Here is a 17,479-nt window from a genome sequence, read left to right as displayed (position 1 = left end):
GCAACCCTAATTATACTCAGTTCTCCTGCAGTCTTCTACCTACACTTATGCCTAGTTTGCCAGCTCTGAATCTTCTGAACTATGGGCTATAAATCATAGTGTTCTCACTTATGTAGTGATCCAAGGTTGCCTCTTCTAGACAAGACCCAAAGCAATGAGATAGACGGACTTCAGTCATAAAGCACAATGCTGTCAATACTTGAGGACATAAAACTAGCAGAATGCAAGGTCAAAAGAGAATTATCATCATCTGGAATTGGCCTTTAGGTATTATCTTTTCTACATTGAGAGCAGGCTTCTGGACATGTGTTTGCTTACACATAAGAAAAAGCATAAGCATGTGAAGGATGCCAAAATCTAAAATGCCAAAATTGAAAAACCTTATTATGTTAGAATTCTGTCATTGTGGGCATTGTTTTCTTTTCTTTTTTTAAGAATTTTATTCATTTATTTCAGAGAGAGAGAGCATAAACGGGAGGAGGAGCAGAGGGAGAGGAGAAGTGGGCTCCCCGCTGAGCAGGGAGCCTGATGCAGGACTTGATCCCAGGACCCTGGGATCATGACCTGAGCCAAAGGCAGGCGCTTAACCGACTGAGCCACCCAGGTGTCCCATGGGCATTGTTTTCATACTTGAAAAAGGAAAAAAGTATTCCAGGAACAATAACCATAAAAGCATTAGTTATCAAAGAAATGAACAGGGAAAATTGAATCACAAGATTATCATATTTTTATATATGCATAAGGACTTTTGATTGTAAGTCTGACCCACTGTATAGAGTGACATTTCTGAGATGGATCCCTTGTGACTCATCTATTTATAAAGTTGATTTTTTACCAATGAACGGCCATCTTACTTAATCTATAGTTATAACAAGTTGCATTCATAAATCCTTTTAAAATAGCAATTTTATATTGGTTACATTTTTTCAAACAAGATTAGACTTCAGCTTGTCTACTTTTGCTACTCATTCTTAAGTCATAAAAAGGGACTCAAATTCTAAATTAGAATTGTTTTTCCACTACCCATTATTGCTGAGCTGGTTTGTATTTACCTTTCATCGATTGCAAAACAGACCAAAGGAGAACTGTTGGCTTCCATTATATGGATCTTATTTTTAAAACGTAATCATCTTACCAGAGAAGTTTAGCAAGTGTGAATGTAAATAACTTGCTCTTTCAATTAGTTCCCAGTAATGGGTCTTATCAACCAGAACCCATTAAAAGAAAAAAGAAATAATATCAAACTCTACTCAGTCTATTTGCTAGTCTATTAACGCAAGAATGTCCAGGAAAAAAAAATCCCAGAGATACCAGGAATCTCAACACAGAAAATGTTATTGTCAGTAAGGTCCTCTTGAAAGAAGCCCTCTTGATATCCAAAAGATGACCATATGTCTATGGATCTAAATCATACACTCAAAGAATGATGAAGTATTAGCACCAAAAAGGACTTTGATAACCATCTTGTCCAGAGACACTAGTTGGTGTCTCCGCTAGAGTCAGAACTCTTGTGTCTCATCTCCCTGTTCATTGAGCTTACCTCACTACTATATCTGCAGCATTTTCCGTATCAGCTATTAAAATGAATCGTGATTATTTTCAGGCATATGATGCCAGCTTTGCTACCACTACCTCAATAGCAATTGATTCTCTGGAACTACCAGGACTACATTCGGTTTATTTTTAAAGCCAAGCAGTTTTTTAAAACCTTAAAATATTTCGTTTCAAAACCCGAAAGACTCCTTATTTAGTCCATGATGAATATTTGAGTAGTGTTAAATTTATCATTCTGGCAGTACTCACATTGTACTTGTCATTAATTGTGACTCATCAAAGAATGTTTTGATGTTGAGTCCTTGGCTAACAGATGGCTCTGTTTAGAGGAATTGAGGCAGTGAGCTATGAGGTCCAAGGAGAGAAACTTCTTACATAATTAGTCACTAGCGGTGGTTTGAATTTGTAAGAAAGCAAAGTAGTCTGTGATGGTGAGGTTAGGCTTTGTACTGAGGTAGGGAAGGCCTCTTCTATTCTCTTGAGAAGATGGATAGAAGAGTTGACGTCAATGTTACTGGTGTGCTAGGCGTGAGTGCCATAAATGGCCCACAGAGAGACATTAAATCCAATACTGGAATGTTTCTGTTTTTGTGGGGTCTGTCATCCTGGTAATCATTAGTCACAGAGACCACCACACAGGAAAGAACAGGCACTTGAGCAACAGTAGTACCAACAAGAACTCAGGAATAGAATGGAAAGTAAGAGACTGTTTTTAAAAAGCATTCATCTCAGAGGCAACAGAAATGTGCAAAGAACATCTCCCTTCTTTCTCCTTTTCTTTTTTTTTTTTTAGAAAGATTTTTATTTTATTTTATTTTTTTTAATTTTTATTTATTTATGATAGTCACAGAGAGAGAGAGAGAGGCAGAGACATAGGCAGAGGGAGAAGCAGGCTCCAGGCACCGGGAGCCCGACGTGGGATTCGATCCCGGGTCTCCAGGATCGCGCCCTGGGCCAAAGGCAGGCGCCAAACCGCTGCGCCACCCAGGGATCCCCTCTTTCTCCTTTTCTTTCAGTTTTTCCTTTTTTTTTTTTTTTTTCCTTTCTAAATTATTTTTCCCTGCCTTTTCACTCAGGTCCATTGTTTGTACTCAAAGTCATGAGCGGCCCTCAGTACACTATTCAGGACCTACATGGCAGCTACTATGTTAGCCATGAGTAGTTAGTCTGATAGTCTGGGTCTTCGTAAAAGTGCACAAGTGACTCATCTTTTAGAATAGTATTTAGTACCTCTTTGATTTACTTAAGAAAAAGGGAACACACATTGTGTCATAAATAGGGCAAAGAGAAACCGGAACGATAGACTGCAAAGTATATTTAAGGATATACTTAAGTATATCCTAGAAATAATCACAAACAGCTTAATAAGTGACACATACTGAACCTCTCTGGGCCTCAGTTTCTTCATCTGTAAATAGGATAATAATACATATCCTGTAGAGTTATATGAGAATTAAGTGAAATGAAATAAGCACAGTGTCTTGCCTGCAGTAAGGACTCAGTAAATGGTCTCAAGTTTAGGAGGGAAAGTAAATTAGGTAAAATAAGCAGGCAATGATGCTTGTTTGCTAGCATAAGGAAACATAGGAAAAATTATTAGAAGTCAAGGCAAACTGGGAGTCGAATTAATAATCAATGAGAAGAGACTATTTTAAAGGATTATTTGGCAAGAGCACAGCATTCAAAATCAAAGTGGTAGTGCTTTCACTGGACATCACAGGAGGTTTACCTCAGATTAGGGCACCATGACTTAAAAGCACTGAGAGGAAAAACTGTATCAAATGTAAATGACTAAATGCCTTCTGGAAGGTCAACAGGAAACAGTGGAAAGGATTGAGGATTTGGGGTAGACAACCTGGATTTGAGCCCCCTGTTGAACATTTTTTAGCCAGTTACCTAGAAATTATCACAAATACTTTAACACATAACCTCACTCAGTTTTTGCACTTGTAAAAAAGATGAGTATTTTGTAAATTTCAGATAATTTTTGTGAATATCCACTTTGCCAATTGCAGAACATTCTATGCATCAGTGTTCAAGGTGCTGAAGGGGAAAGATATTTACTCCCTTCAAAAAGGCAGACTTAACTGCCTCCTGATGTTACAGGTAACAGAATAAAGAAGGACAGATGATTATAATTCGTTTTCACAGAGGGCAGAGTTGAAAGCAGTGAGCTAACAGACTTTGAACAATCAATGATGCAGACACAATAGAGAAAAAGCCTAAACACAAAGTTATTTGTAAACAACAGCCAACTATTAATGGACATCAGTAATCCCCTCCTTGCTTCTAGTTCTTCTGAAATTCAAAGTCTCCTAATTTCCAGCCTTTTTGGAAAGACACACACAAGGGAAGTGCTATGTAGTATCTTTGACAAAAATGGTTTAAGATTCATTTTTTTTGATGCCTTGTAGTGTTGCATAGTTAAGGTTCAGAATCACTAATATAGGCACTTACATTTGGGGATATTTTAGTGACATACAACCTGCAGACAAGATCATAAACTAAATGACTTTTTAAGATTCCTTCATTCAATCTATTTTTCTTAGGTGACCAGATGTTTCTAAGTAACTGGGATGTTGATAACTTTGGAGCATAAAATGTGTCATTTCATATCATGTGTATTTTAATTGGTTTGATTTTGTTTTTTTTACATCTTCCCACAAAACAGCTGGATTTAAAAGAGCTAAATGAGGAGGAAAATTCTGATTTCCCTACTGATGAGCTGTTTGTATGAGAGCTGATTTAGTACCATCAATACTTGAAGAGCCTTAAGGAAAAAAAAAATTGTATCTGGACTTAAACATTAAAAATAGGAACATGAATTCCAAGATTAAGTCCTTTGAGTTACTTGACATTTGAAGTAATTTCCCCAAATTTATTTTCTTTGTAAAGGTTCAAGAAATTTATGAGAGAAAATACCTTATCTTGCCTAGAGATTATTGTGTCAATTAAGAATAAACAGAATCAGAGAAACCTAAGCATTAGTTTGGAAATGGATCTCCTCCAAGTATGGTGAAATTATATTCAAATTATTAGGTGAAAAAATGAATGTGTGCTCTCCTTTCTTCTTACCCAAGACTGAATGACTTTCGAGAGTCCTTGTTTCCATGTACTAGTTACATACCTTTATGTCTTTGCCTTATTGTGGGGAACTTCCCACCAAAATATCTGGACCCCAAATAAATCCCACATTATCCCTCTGAAGATACTCTGGTCCTCTCATATATAGCCAGGATCTCAAGAAAACAGTCTCTGAAGTTGCTACCTTATTCTTGGCTATCCCAGGGTAGAGACAGACCATTGGAAAATAAGCAACATATAAAATATAAGAATAATTTGCTCCCTTATTGGAAATTGGTATATTCTCCCCAGAGTCTGACTGCTCATGAAATGTAAGAACTGGTGTGCCTAGCAAAAACAAACCTCACTCAAGTTTTATGGTTTACTAATCTATACACAAAGAAGAGCCCTTTATGCAAAGGCCTTTTAGCAACTTCTCCATGATACCACATACATGTATACATGCATACAAATACAGACATACAGAAATATAAATCAGACTTTCAGGTCTGAAAGTGAGAAACCTCATAAGGTCAGTAGGAAATCCTTCATAATAACCGGATCTCCATTGGCTTTCTTTTCTTGGTTCAATGCTCTATCATCTCATGATAACTTTATTTTAAGCCTGAGAGAGCAGTTGACTTGCCCTTGGCCTAATGATACTGAGCAGCTGCCAAAGCCTGTTTCATATCCACAGGAAAAGACTGTCCCTGGAGAGGGGACACATAACCATGCATGTCCCTTTCAAGATGTCTCTTTGGGTACCATGTCAGGAAATGACTTTCTACAAGGAGGAAAGAATCTGTATTTGGCTTTTTGATTATACTTCTGTGTATAAATGAGACTATGTTAAAAAGTTGAGAGTTTAAAAAAATCTTTATTTTGCATTTATGGTGCACCTAAAGCTGAGGACAAATTTTGGGTTTATTTTTTAGGCAAAATATATCAAAGGCAAAAAAAAAAAATGAACTCACATATACAGTAAAATGCCATTTTTTTTCCTTCAAAACTCCAGAATCAAAAAGGACATATAATTTGCAGAGGGAGATGTTGGAAGGGGACATGTGGTCCTTTTAGCTAATAATAATTATAGCTTCCATTTTCTGATTATTTACCTTGTAAAATGCTTAGCATGCTATCTAGCACAAATAGTAAATATCTGTTAAATGAATGAGTGCTAGGTATTATATATTGTTTATATCATTTTCATCTCAAATGAAGATGCCTATGTATCTTTATGAGAAACATAAAGATACTGAAACTTAGGTTAAATAACTATGCACATCACATTACTAATAAGCATGGCAGCCAGGATTCTAGACTAGTATGATGCTAAAGCCTATGCATAATCCACCTACACACACACACAGTGTCCTTGAGTTCATTGTCTTTTCAGATTGTCACTTGTTTCGGACTACCTCATTGCCTTTACTGTACCCTCCTTGTCAGATTTACTCAACACTATATTCATTGGACCTCATTTTAAGACATTTCCTGGACCAGACCTTGTTGTGCCACCAATAATACTATTTATTACCTGGGAAATGTTCTTCTTCCCATTCCTCACAGAGTAGCTGAAATTATATCATCCCCAGAAAGCCTTTCCTGAATATCTGGGCATTTTCCTGGGACTGCAACATACCCAAATCCCTTTTCATTTATTTGTTATTTCAATATCTATTATTCCCCTCCAAATTTACTCATCCCTTTTTTCCATTTAGTCAAAATTTAAGAATTGTTTCAGAACTAGAAGGAACCTCAGCAATCACCTCATCCAAACTCCTGATCAGTTTGCCCAACTTTGCTTACATCGACGAAGTCTGTGTCTCTGCTTAGTTGCTTCCATGGAGGTGAGCGCCCACTATGGTCAGAAGCGGCTATGTGGTCCCAGCGTAGATGTGGGGAGAAAATAATTCACATCTGTTGAACAGCATTCATAGAGCACTCACTGTGGCCAAGATATAATTGCCAGACCTTGGGGTGAGTAAACAGTGAGTGGGACTCAGTCCTTATCCCCAAGGAACACGATTAATGACTATTCCTTGTGGTGGAGTGAGCCTACTGCACAAATATCTGTTAAAAAAAGACATGAGTTTAGAGATGAATATTTTGAGCCTTGAAAGGAAGGAAATCTCATGGATAATTGGAAGGGATCAGAAAAGACCTTATGAAAAAAGGTTAAATTTTATGTTAGGCCTTGCAGGATGATGGGAACAGTCTTAGTAAAGGCCATGGACTGCTTGCTCCTACTCATCTTATTGGACAGGGCTATGTCAGCAAGCCAAGAAAAGGTGGCTGTGGCAAGTGCCAGGCTCTGTGGAAAGAAATGCTACACAAATGCTAAGTCAGGGATGCCTGGGTTACTCAGCGGTTGAGTGTCTGCCTTCGGCTCAGGTTGTGATCCTGGGGTCCTGGGATCGAGTCCTGCGTTGGGCTCCCTGAGGAGAGCCTGCCTCTCCCTCTGCCTGTATCTCTGCCTCTCTCTCTCTCTCTCTCTCTCTGTCTCTCATGAATAAATAAATAAATAATCTGAAAAAAAAAAAAAAACTAAGTCAAATGCCATGGTTGTTGTTCAGATATGGCAAACCAGGAAGAGACAACTCCCTTTCCCCACACATGTTATCACTTGTAAGTTTTGGGATGGCATCTGGGGGAGTAAGAAGCAACCCGTTTATCTCTTTGTTTAGTCACTCATATAACTGCCTTTTAATATTACTCATCTTACTTTGACCCCTAAATTCTGACTTTGTTCTCTCACTCAACCCGTGTACCTGGGGTAGGGAAGCATATAGGGCTAACCGAATCATTTGGGGTCCATAAAGACAGCCTTTGAGTCGCTGTCTCTTGCAGTGCCTCCGTGAGCTGGGGGGCAGTGTTGAGTACATTGATGGGCTCGCCCATCTGCTTTGAGCTGCAGCCTCCAGCAGGCCTCCCTCTCCTGGGTGAGCCTATTGGCGGAGGCGTCGCTGGCCCAGAAGAGCAGCCTGGATCACAGTCCCTGCGGTTCTGTGCCAGTCCCCAGGGGCAGCATGAGAGCAGGAAGGGATGAGAAGTACACACACTGAATCGCCCTTTTCCTGATGATATTTAATTGAATCTGGGCACTGGCAAGGCTTGGCTTGAGTAGCTTTCTTCCCATCACGTGCAGCTCAGCCCTGCCAAATTTCTCCTGTAATAATCATTCCACCCAGGTAGCACAGAACTTTTTCATAGAATGAGTCCTTGGGTAAGGATCAAGAAACCTGGGAACTGGTTTCAACTGTGCCATAAACTTTAGGCAAGGCACTTAACATCTGTGAATTACTTTTCTTGATTTATAAATTGGGAACAATACCCATCCTGCTGGTCTCTGTGAATTTTGTATCTGAGAGTGTAAAAATCACATAATAGCTGAGAAAACCCTTTGAAGGGTTAAAAATGTGCTGAGTATTGTTACTAGAGTCTTACTATTAACACACCTAAGTGCAAATAATACCACCTATGGAGGTAACAAGTGAAATGTACAATGTGGAAACTCGCTAAGGAGCCTTTTTGTTTACACAAGGAGTGTGAATTGTAGCTAAGGTGTGAGGTTATTGTTGCTGTTATTGTTGGCGGGGGAGGTTAGAGATGAAATGTGAGGGAAGTGGGTGTGAAGAGAGGTATGTAAAGAGCAGAGAAGGATCTACAAGGCTTAGCATCCTGGTCTCTGCCTTGAATACAGTAAGCTCCAGTGTAGCATTAGAGTAGAGATTCTTCACAGTGTATTCCTATTGCTCCGACAAAGTCTTCTGCTGGCCTTCACCACCCTGGATTGAGCCTTGCTTGGAGGACGAGCTGGGGAGGGGAGTGCAACCAGAGAGAAGCCCAGAAAGCATGAGTGAGGCCTTTGTCATGCAATGGTCCTGTCCCCTCCTCCACACTCTACCTCAGCAGATTCTAAGTTTTGCCTTCCTGGGAACTCTCTGAGAACTCTTTAGCAGATATCAAGACTGTCCTATGTCCTCTTCATTGAATTCCTTCCTTGGACAGGCCTGGCAGGCAAACCTCTGGGCTGTGGTCTTAGATTTCACACTGCCCCTTGGATCAGCTCTGGGCATCCTCCTCTCCATCTGAAGCAGAACTGCAAGTAGAGAAGAGAGTCATTTTTTGGGTGTCAGACGAAGCCTCAGTGGAACTTTTCAAGGCCTATCCCCTGGTTTCTGGGGTCCTCAGCAGTAAGGGGCAGAGGCCCATATTCCTAATTTCAGTAATTCGCCAAGATCAGATATGACCTCCTTCTCAGCAGCACTGTTTTGTTCTCTTTATTCTGCTTTCTACTAACCTACAGTTTTCCTCAAGGAAGCAAACCAATAATTGTTTGACTCCGCCCCCCTCTTCCCTTGATCACTACTCTTCTCTGATGGATTGTTCCAGCAAAGTGTTCCAGCAAAGCTGCTTTCAACCGATCATCTTGATCAAAGAGGACCCAGCTTAGAAGCTGCAGGTTCCCTTTCTTTTTTGTAATAGTTTCTTGAGAAATTGCAGGAAAGTGCCATCCTCATCCCTGAAATCTCTTCTGCAATGCTGAAGCCCTGCTCACCCAAGCATTCCCTCTGCATGATGACCATGCTCCCAGACTATCCAAAATGCAGCAGTGCACTCAGAGAGGCAGTCTGCTGAGGTGTTACTGGTTTGCAATACCCTGATAAGGAGATTTCTTTTCCTACTTGCTGGCAGAGTTATACAGAGTAATTACATAAGTATTGCTGTGACACTGGGTGGAATCTCATTAAAAACTGTATAAAGAACAATTGAGTTGTGGTGGGGAATATTCATTTTATTCCAGTTGATTATAATCCATATTATAGGGCATTAGCCTGAGCGCGAATGCTGGTGTTGCTCTGGCTTCCTGATAAAATGTATTTGGAATGTATATACAGCGAAGCATTTGCTCATGTGGAGCATGATAAAAAAATCAGTGTGGGGCAGCTCCAGATTTTCCCACCTGCTGAGGAAGTTGCTTGCTGTGCTGAGCAGATTGTTGTTTGATCTTACTCCTCCTGGGAGGACCACTTAGCCAGCTGGGATGGGACACTCTGTGGCAGTTTGACCACATGGTGACTCGGAAACACACACACACACAGACAGATGCACATATAGACTCAGCCTTGAAGAATGTGCCCCCTTAGCAGTTCAGTCTTCTCATCCAAGTTGGGAAAGAGGCCTGGCCAGGATAAAATCTGTCATGGGTTATTATTCCCCTATTTTCATAGAGATAGTGGGCAAGCCCTTTTTTAGTATAAGGATGGTTTTGGTTGATGGCATGTGAACTATCCCTTGATCCATAGTGGATATCACTAAGTACCACAAACAAGAACGATTCTAAATAGTCTGCTGACATGGCAACCTAATTCTCAAGAGCATTAAAAGGCAACAATCTCTAATATTTTTATGCCATCTTACTGCATGTAAAGTGCTTTTACATACATCGTGTTGTCTGGTGTGTAGTGAATTCAGTTAATCTATATTTAATTATCCTGAGCACAAACTATTTAATTCTTGAAGTCTAAGGCACCATGAGTTACTTTACTTATAAATATTTTGCATTTTTAAAAAATCACATGAAGGAACATTTAGAAACATGAGAAAAGTCCTCTTAGCCTCAACATCTTAATATACTGAGATTATGATTTGCTCTTATTTCCTTCCAGTTTTCTTCTTAAGCATTTTTATGCATGTAATCATCATACTACACATTTTTAAGTGATTTTCCTCTGTAGATCTCTAGGCTATGCCACCTGAATTTTCTTATCTGGCCTTGTACCATGTTTAAAGGAAAGAAATCAAGATTAATCAACCTCTGTTTATATCTCTCTTGTTCAAAGTCAGTGTCAGTGTCACTTTGCCCATAATCAAAGTACCAAAAAGATGGTGAGGGGAGCATTCATTCTGTTAAGCTTTCCCTCTCTGGTTATTAAAATAGCTGTAGGAGGCAGCTGGAGAGAACCAGTTGAGAATCTGACGATTGCTGTTGCTGGTAAGGATGTCCCAGCTGTGCCTTGTTGTTCAAGATCTCTTCACCATCTCAGGATGCCAAGTCCCAAGCTGAGCTCACTCTGGGGACTCAGACCCACTGAATGAGAGTGCTTGGCCTCTGCCTGCATCATGTAGGAGCTGTGGGTGAAAGCAAGGTTAAGAAGCTCAGTTGATGCCTCTCTTAATGAGATTCTGCTAAGAGGAGAGAGAGAGAGTGAGAGAGAGTATGTGCACGCGTGTGTGCACTTGCATGTGTGCATGTGTCCAAGTATGCCTGAGACAGCTGAGAGGGAGGACACAGAACCATCATCCCAAGGATCTGTCATCAGCTTTCACCCTAGTAGAGTTCAAGCACGAGTCTTCATCTGTGTGAATGCATGTTTTAAAGGGTGAACTTAATTTCCACCCCAGAGTAGGACTTGCTCCCCTTTTTCTTGAAGAAAAACAGAGTAGGTTTAGGATCTCATTAAAGGAGGATGTGTTCTCCCCCAGTCACATTCTCCTTCCACCCGGGCCCCTCAACCCTCCTTGTTCTGCAGAAGCACATCTAACACACAAGGCTTCTAGACCAGAGATCTGAATGGGTTTTGTCAGAGGCTGTACCAACTGTTGGTACCTCAGCACAGAGGACTGAGCCCCCTGAGCTGTGGGTCTGTGTTTATAATCAGAACCTGCCCTGTAAGACAATCTCTTAGTCTTTTCACACACCAAGAAGGAAGAAGGGAGCATTTAGAGACATAGAGGGAAACCTGTGTTGAGCAGTTCATCCATCACGGTGACCAGTACAAGTTCCAAAGCCCCAGGCTCCATGACAAGTGCCCCCCTCCCCAAGCCATGGAGTCTCCATGCAGCATACAAATGTATTCTTTCTACTTTCATCCTGTTTGGTATTTTGTTTTGTTTTGTTTTGTGTAAGCAGAGCTCCCTGAAGTGCACTTACTCTCCAAATATGTACATGGCAGAATGTGAGAGATTATTCTGTTGGTAAGAGATGCCTTGTGTCCAAGGTATTTTCTTGTGTATCATGCTATTCAACTTAGAACTCCTAATGCATGATTAATGTGTGTTTAAAGAGTCATTGCGGGGCAGCCCCAGTGGCACAACGGTTTAGCGCCGCCTGCAGCCTAGGGCATGATCCTGGAGACCAGGGATCGAGTTCCAGGTCGGGCTTCCTGCATGGAGCCTGCCTCTCCCTCTGTCTGTGTCTCTGCTCCCCCCTCCCCAATAAATAAATAAATCTTTAAAAAAAAATAAATAAAGAGTCATTGCCTGATCGTACTGCTTCACCTTTGGGACACTGGTGAGTACACAGAGCCGACTTATGGAAAGCACCATTGGCATGTGAGCAATAATCTGACAACTCCAGTATTGTACAAAGAATGAACATTCTGAGGCTTGAGTGGTCCCTGTCCAATCCTGTGGTTTCCACTGAGCTGCATATGGCCTCTTGGTTTTCAGAGATGGATTCCAGAACCATTTGGCTAATTCAGCATCTGTGGAGCATCTGCCAGGCAAGACTTCATGAGTTCCAGAAAGGGAGATTGGATGTGGGCCCTACCCAAAATGTGCTTAGAGTCTAAGAGGAAGTAGAATGTGTTTGTGAGTAGTTATACAATTGGGTGGAAAGTTAGGAGGGCCTTTGGACTGATCTAGAAGAGGGATGGAAAGTCCATTGTGAAGGAGGCTCAAATGGACTGTGAGTACAGATGGCAGTGGATGGGACTAAGGGCAGGGCAGGAAATAAGGAGCTTGTGGTTACTTTGGAATGGATGGTGGTGGTGTCAGGGGCCTTACTGCAGGCTTTGCACAGCCTCTCTGCATCATCCACACAGGCACCAGAGTGGTTGGCCTGGGTGCCTATGGTGCCCGCATGAGTGGGCCTCACTGAGTTCTTTCCCTACAGGTTTTGCCCACTGGCCAGGGGAGCTCAAGAGCCTACCTGCTGCAGTTTTGGGTCTGTATGGCTATGAAGCAGAAGTGTCCCCAAAAGAAGTCCCTGAATTCTAAATTTTTATTTACAAAAATACTATTTGAATCTTATAATCTGGGGACAGATGGCAAATAGGAAAGAGAGACTAAAGTGACTCTGAACATTTTGGTCATTTCCATTTCATCTCATTTGCAACCCATCAAGGTCCTTAAAAGATATGCATGTGACTCATCACAGAGTCTGAACCCTTAAAGTGGGTCATGCCTGAAAAATGGATGAGGACTTTTGCTCTGAGGGATGTTAGTGAGGGGACAGTATCAGGCCTGTCCTTTTCTGAGAATTCTTAGAACTGGTTGCATATAAATAGATCCTGAAAAAAAAAATAGGAACTTGGCTTGAAGATATCTTATATATAGAGAGAGTATCAGTACGTGTGTGATTTATACATGCTTTGAAAAAAAAGTACATCCTCTTTATGGAAACTGCTTTAGAAGTTAGGCTTATAATTGCTACATGATTCAGCCACCAAATTACTGAAACATTCCCCTCAAGGAGTATTTGACATTTAGTAGAAATTGTATTATAATGAAGTGAGTATGTCAAAAATTCAAACATTTTAAATTCTTTAACTTATTCGTATTTGAATTTAGAAGAAAGTATAGCTTCAGGTAGGTTCCCTCCCCCACCCTCGCCTCGCCCCTTACTTAAAAATACTGATGAGTGGCAGAGATGAACACTGAAGAGGTCTGAGGGCCTCCATCACAGTAGCCTAGAGATTTCCCAGGCAGCAGCCACATGTCAGAGAAGAATACACTTTCAGTCTCTTTTATCCTGTCAACTTGGTTATTTGTAGTTCTTTTGGAAAATGCCATATGGCACAGAGATTATGTATTCAGGTTCTATAGTTAAACTGCTTAGGTTCAATTCCCAGCTCAGCCACTATGTGATAATAAGCTAGTTACTGACCTTGCCCATGCCTTAGTTTTCCCATCTGTTAAGTGGGCACAATAATAGTACCCACCTCCTACAGCAGCTGCGAAAATTAAAGAATGCAAGTGAAATGCTGAACCTAGGTCTGACACAGTGGGAGCACTGTCAGTGTCAGCTGACTCTTCTTCCCTCCCCACCCCTCTCATTGGGCATCTCCACCTGTAGGAAAATAAACACAACTACTAGGAACACATCAGCTTGACTACTTATTGGCTTTTACTAACTGCTAAGGTGAAAGGTTTCCCATTCGAAAGGTGTTAGAAGTGTGGTCAGGTCTGAGTCCTCTCTCAGTTTTCATGCCTTCCAACTGCCTCTGCCTCCATAACTTGGAAGTTCGCATTTGTGGAAGCTGGAAGCTTCCCAGGACGTTGCGCCCTCCCTTTGACTGAAGGTGCAGCCTGTGCTCTCTCCTTGGCCCTGGTGTTTGTCCGCACTTTGCCTTACTGAATCCCTCTGTCAGTGACTCAGCTTATTTCCTCGGCCCTCCTCCGGCTCCTTTCATCGTTTGGTCATTTTGTCTTTTAATACCTTCCTGTTCCTTGAAATCTCCTTAAAATCAGAGATCATAAAAATCGTCATTTGAAAATCAAAATGTTTAATTTCAAGTGAATTTTCTTTAGTAAATTGCTTCTTAGAAAACAATGCTGAAACTCTATAGAAAGACCGTTTTCATGGTCAGTTTGTGCCTAACTCAAAGTCATCAGCATGGAATTGAGATGAGAGCTAAATATGTGGAGTTTGGAACACAGTATAAATGGAAATTTTTATGGCCACACAGGGCTTTTTGTAATCTACCAATAGTACATTTCTTAGCTAATATTCTTCACACATACTTCCAGATCCAAAGTAAATATCCAGCAGCCATCACTGTGTAACCTTGCTAACAATGAATTATTCAAGACAATTATACCAGGAAATTTAGATTTTAAAGGATATCATACAATGAAACAGAAGTCAGTTAAGTAACCGTATTCATTAAATTCTGCTTAAGTGGTAACTTTAACAGCAGTCACTTTTTTTATTTTTTTTTTTTTATTTTTTATTTTTTTATGATAGTCACACAGAGAGAGAGAGAGAGAGAGAGGCAGAGACACAGGCAGAGGGAGAAGCAGGCTCCACGCACCGGGAGCCCGATGTGGGATTCGATCCCGGGTCTCCAGGATCGCGCCCTGGGCCAAAGGCAGGCGCTAAACCGCTGCGCCACCCAGGGATCCCTAACAGCAGTCACTTCTATAGACGAGGGAAAGCAAGATGGTTGATTTTTTTCCCCCTTTGGACAGGTTCACCCCAAATTGACCAACAAGGTGTTTGGGAATTTAAGAACTTGTACTTTTCAGCTCACCAGTGAACCAAGAGAAGTGGTTTACTGTTTGAAATGGTGTCATCCAGTGTTTTAAAGACTAAAGTTTTCTGTGAGACTTCCCAAGTATCTACTTGAATTAGCTTTGGTACATAAGTTAACCAAGCCATTGTTCAGAATATCTCTATCTTTAAAAATGAGCTGGGGTGCCTCAGGAACAGAGATGAGGCCACATGAACACCCTATGAAGAACAAGAGAGAAGAAAGCAAGATGAGTGAGAAACCCCCTTCTGTCCCTGGTGCCCCTTGCCCCATCTGGCAGGACTCTTCCTTTAAATGTTTTCCCTCAACCACCCCAGCCCCCAGACCTTCCCTCCTGAGCACAAGACAATGCAACCTCCACTTCCCTGCCTCTCCCCCAAGACTCCCAGACATAGCTTTCCTGCTTTTTTTTTTTTTTTTTTTTTGCTTTCCTGCTTTATATTAGATTTTATATTAATACGTTGGAGATATCCTAAAGGAGACAGAACAGTGGCTCTGAGCCTGAAGTTCCTCATCTGGAAAATGGAGAGGATTAGAAATGATGTGTGTAAACAAAGTGTCTGGCATGTAATTTAGACTCTGCCAACCTGAAACATAGCCCTTTCCTTCCTGTTATTTCCACATGTAGGTGAACAGGTAACCATGACAGGAGAAAACTATTAAATTATAACTATTTTCGATCATGCTATGCACTCACACATGTATACACACCTCACCACACTGTGAGGAAAGGGATCCTGAAGTTGAATGGACCAGTTATTCTGCCCTTGTTGTGAGGAGCAGAATACTGGGTAGAGCTGAGGATTTGAAGCTGTGGATTTGGCACCAGGTAGTGGCTTTGGGTCGCTGTCAGAGGAAGTGAGACTTTGGAGATGTTTAAGGGATAATCTGGGGGGAGAGTTTGCTGTCATCCCCCTCCCTCCTCTATATCCCTAAGAAATTTTCACAAAGGTTGTGTTACACTCCAGCATGTTTGGAGTTGGATGCACGTGGTTGTATGTACATGAAGTTGGGTGTGTTTTCTTGTATCAGTGTGTTCATGGTGGACACAGAATGGGAGTGTGGCAGGCATAAAAGGGCTCAGGTTCCAGAACCCTCGTCATTCATATGGACATTTTAATGTAACGGGTAAATACTTGTTCATATTTAATTAAATTGCGACTTCCTGAGTAGTAGTTAAATCGGTTCCCTTCTGCTTATAACTGAGTGTGATATGGACTTTTGTTGAATACTTTTTCTAGTTCTTTGGGTTCAGGGGGAAAAAATTACTTTTAAAAAATGGCTTCAAAATTTCTAGTGAAGGAACTTTCTGCTTCCTGTAATAGCTGAGTACCTTTCTATTGAACCAGCTCTCCAGAGACAACTGTAAATGCTGGACAAAATTTTAAAAACAACCACCTCATGCCACTGGAGCATGATTCAAGACCAGGCTGAACAGGAGGGTCTACTCTTGGGGGAAGGAAATAGCAGTGGATGTGCTCTTGTTCTTTTATGGCTTTTAGCTTGAGGGCCTGTTGTATTTGGTGTCTTGTAAGGCCATTTAGAACGCAAAGAAACCCACAGTTTGTATCAAGCCCACAGAGTTTGGGACAACCACAGCAGCTGGAAAAATGACAAGGAAAATCCCCAAAAGGAGAGAAACAGGGGAGCCCCAAATTCTGTGCATAAATTCTGCCCATATCTCTGGCTGACACTTAACTATGTACGTGTGGGACAGACTACAAGGAGCCCAACTAAGCCTAAAAGAGGGAGTTCTTTTCTTTTTTTTTTTAAAGATTTTATTTATTTATGAGAGACACAGAGAGAGGCAGAGACACAGGCAGAGGAAGAAGCAGGCTCCATGCAGGGAACCTGACCTGGGACTCGATCCTGGGTCTCCAGGATCATGCCCTGGGCTGAAGGCAGTGCCAAACTGCTGAGCCACCCAAGCTGCCCAGAATCAAGAGTTCTGAGGAAATTTTTTCAGGTACCTTTTCCTTTTCAAAGTGATAAAAATTAATTTGTGGTTAATTGAGCATTTAGTTTGGGAGAATACTAAGTACCTAAGACTTTAGGATTTGTCAACCAAGAGTCCTCAAGAGTGTTGGTTTTTGAGGATATCATTTCAGAACTAGTTTGTTGAGTACCTTTTTGGTGCACAGCTGTGTGCTGGGGGGGGATTTAAATATTACTGAAATTTGGCTATGAGACTGTCATTTCACATATTAGTTGAAATCCCATACACAGGGGTGCCTGGGTGGCTCAGTCAATTATGTCTGCCTTTAGCTCAGGTCATGATCCCAGGGTCCTGGAATAGAGCCCTGCCTTAGGCTCCTTGCTTAGCAGGGAGCCTGCTTCTCCCTCTTGGGAGGGGGGTGGGGTGGCATGTGCACGCATGCTCTCTCTCAAATAAATAAGTAAAATCTTTTTAAAATTTTTAAAAAAGAAATCCTGGGCAGCCCCGGTGGCACAGCGGTTTAGCGCCGCCTGCAGCATGGGGTGTGATCCTGGAGACCCAGGATTGAGTCCCATATTGGGCTTCCTGCATGGAGCCTGCTTCTCCCTCTGCCTGTGTCTCTGCCTCTCTCTCTCTGTGACTATCATAAGTAAATAAATAAAAATTA

General features: G+C 41.3%; 1 protein-coding gene across 7 annotated transcripts in view; it reads left to right on the top strand.

Annotated features, from left to right (window-relative positions):
* FRMD5 (FERM domain containing 5) overlaps positions 1–17,479 on the top strand; it is a 310,956-nt gene that overhangs the window by 230,795 nt on the left and 62,682 nt on the right. The gene's annotated exons all lie outside the window — the stretch shown is intronic.

The sequence above is a fragment of the Canis lupus genome, chromosome 32 (assembly GCF_048164855.1).
Source record: "Canis lupus baileyi chromosome 32, mCanLup2.hap1, whole genome shotgun sequence".
Taxonomy (NCBI): Eukaryota; Metazoa; Chordata; class Mammalia; order Carnivora; family Canidae; genus Canis; species Canis lupus.
The sequence above is the reverse complement of the archived record's forward strand: the minus strand, read 5'-3'. Positions and strand labels throughout refer to the sequence as shown.